Raw genomic sequence first — 3,262 nt, 5'->3', positions numbered from 1 at the left:
ACAATACAGAGCACTTCAGAAGGCTCCCGGCTCAGCATGTACATCTGTGTTTAAGAAGGATGCTGGAATAAAAAATACTTTGCAGGTGCAACACGGCCAAATTAGTGTGGTGGAAGAAACCGTAGGTTTTTAAAATCCTTGGACCGGAGCAGCGGCTCTTGCAGCTTAATGCTACACACATACCGGGGGCTTTTTGTATTTATTTTCCCTGTGTGCCTTGTTGTTTCAAGCAAAAGGAACAAACAAGGAGCAGTTGGCTGGCAGAGCCTGCGAGCTCGGCGGGAGCTGCCAAGGGGCCTTGCTGGCTCTTTGGAGTGAAAGGAAGGGGCTTGTGGAGATACACCCCCTCCGCCGTCCCCTCCTGCCCCGCTCCTGCCCCGCTCAATGGGGCTTTGTGCAGGGGCTGCCGGGGCAGAGCTGCCTACTGGGCCTCTCTCCTAGGATGGAGATGGACTGCCTTTAACCCCTTCCTAGCTCTACAGCTGGATTTTGATCCAAGCTTGCCTTTTGGGGTTGTTTTCCTTCTTGCAGCCTCGGGAAACAAAAAACCCAAAACCCATGCCCCACCCCCACCCCACCCCCCCAAAAAAAAACCAAACAAAAAACTCAAACAAAGAAAAACTCACTTTCTTCAGGCCCCGATTCAGTAGAAATGAAACAAAAAGGAGTTTAGAAGTTGCTGATCTTTAAGCGTTGAAAAGTTCAGTTGCTGGCTATCCCAGTCCAAGCCAACACACCGTCCCTAATAACGCGGGAGAAGTACCATGGGTGAACAAAAAGAGGCAGGATTTATTTGATCAGAGGTAGATGATTTATCACCTTGCGTTTGACAGCTGCAGGATTAAACGTCCTATTGAGTCAGAGGTGGCTGCCTATAAGGAGATTTACCTGTAAATGTGCCCCCAGAGTGAAACAGTCTGGATTTAATAAAGATGCCAGATTTACCACAAGCAAATGAGAGGCTACAGAGGCCCACATGATTAAGTGACAAAATGGAGGTGGAAACTGGGAGGAAATGAGGTGAAACACAAGGGAACGACAGCTCAAAAATATGGACTGAAAAGCAGAAGGGGATAAAACACCTGGGCAGGAGACTTGAGAGGCTCTTAGGTGCAAAGAGGCAGGAGAAACACTGTTCAGATACCCTTATATAGCACTGGCCTTGAGTCTTTGCCTGTCCTCCACTGGAAAATGTGGCAAAACATTGCCAAAGGTTCCTAGTGCTATTTATGGAAATGAGATAAAATTGAAGCCAGGTTTGGGGTAAGCAAAACCTCCTTGTTCCAGAGCTGTAAAACCAAAACCCTGGTTTGGATTTAAGGACCCGCTGGATCTGCATCTTCTGAGCTGGTGAGAGGGGAGCGGGTGGGCAAGCAATCCCATGGGTGCTCCGCTCTGCCCTGGAGAGCTGCGGGAGCTGGCTGTCACGGGTGTGCGATACTGCAGAGCTCTGGTGCTCTGCCTATTTGTTTAAACTTGACAGAAACTCAGGCCCTTAATCTGCAACAGTTTATTTGAACAGGCTGGGAAGACAAGGTTATTGTTGTCGTTGTTTGAAAGCCCTGTAATTGAAAAGCTTATACTAAAGATTTGTGGATGTATGTGGATCTGTGTGCAGGGTACCCAGTGTTGGGAAGTAAAAGCTGTGTCCACACGGGGAAGAGCCGGTGTCAAGGTCAGAGTCCCGAAGGCAGGCACTGAGGAGTCACCTGAAGGAGCTGTACACAAGCACCCCCCCCATTGAAGCCAGGTTTGGGGTAAGCAAAACCTCCTTGTTCCAGAGCTGTAAAACCAAAACCCTGGTTTGGATTTAAGGACCCGCTGGATCTGCATCTTCTGAGCTGGTGAGAGGGGAGCGGGTGGGCAAGCAATCCCATGGGTGCTCCGCTCTGCCCTGGAGAGCTGCGGGAGCCGGCTGTCACGGGCGTGCGATACTGCAGAGCTCTGGTGCTCTGCCTATTTGTTTAAACTTGACAGAAACTCAGGCCCTTAATCTGCAACAGTTTATTTGAACAGGCTGGGAAGACAAGGTTATTGTTGTCGTTGTTTGAAAGCCCTGTAATTGAAAAGCTTATACTAAAGATTTGTGGATGTATGTGGATCTGTGTGCAGGGTACCCAGTGTTGGGAAGTAAAAGCTGTGTCCACACGGGGAAGAGCCGGTGTCAAGGTCAGAGTCCCGAAGGCAGGCACTGAGGAGTCACCTGAAGGAGCTGTACACAAGCACCCCCCCACAAAAAGTTGGCGGGCTGTGCCTGTCCCCCTGTCCCGCATGTAGGTGCCCGTTTACCCTCCTTGCAGCTTGGGAGCGGCCCGGCCCTTCGGCTGGGTTAATGTGCATGCATGCACAGAGCACACATCTTCAGCGCTGGCTTCTCAAATCTGGCCCTAATTTAGACCAATTTACCCTTCCAGTGAAATGAACCTGCAAAACACATGGCGCAAACAGCTCTCGCTGAAGTGGACTGCACGGTTCAGGTTTGATTTGTGACTTCTCTTTACATTCCCATTCACGTGGGAGTCCGTGATAGATCTTTAAACAGCATCAACCCCAGCTGCCTCTCATCAGGGAGGGGGCTGCAGACAGGCTCCAGAGCCGAGCCCCTGGCTGGGGCAATTGCTGCAACTACCGTGGAGGACGGTGCACGCCGACCGTGGCTGCAAGAGAGGAGGCAGGCTCTTGTTTGCCTCCCGCCTGTTTGCCTTCGAGACAGACATTACCGCCGCGTACAGTCTGGGGCGGGGGGGGGGGGGGGAGAAGAGAGAGAGAGGAGAAAGAAAGGAATCATTAAAAAAAAAAGCCACCACAGTGGAGATTTGGTAGTGGATTTTAAATCACATTTAGACATAAATCCTTCGAGTTCACAATTTCCATAGATTACTGGCATCTGTGGACCCCAGATAGACTGTAATCACCGAGATTGTTCTAATCTTCCTATGGGAGGTTTTCAAAGGAAGTATTGAATTACACCAGTTCTTAGCAGGGCTGGGTTTTAACTTGCAAGAAAGTGCTTTAAACCCAAATGCATACATTAGTGCCAGGCCTATAAATTGAGGGTATAATGCTTGTGACTTTCATACATCTTGATGCGTGATTTGTTATCCGGACAATAAAACATCGCAAGAGACACACATGCTCAGCTGCACCCAGTGGTAAGGATATTACAAACCGCCGGGCCCATGGTGTCATCTTTGGCCCTTCTGCATGGCAGTCCTTCGAAGCGCAGCTCTGCTCTTTGCAGAGCACCCTGCTTGACTCGTGC

This window comes from Egretta garzetta, unplaced genomic scaffold (genome assembly GCF_000687185.1).
Source record: "Egretta garzetta isolate BGI_Z169 unplaced genomic scaffold, ASM68718v1 scaffold58, whole genome shotgun sequence".
Lineage (NCBI taxonomy): Eukaryota > Metazoa > Chordata > Aves > Pelecaniformes > Ardeidae > Egretta > Egretta garzetta.
The sequence above is the reverse complement of the archived record's forward strand: the minus strand, read 5'-3'. Positions refer to the sequence as shown.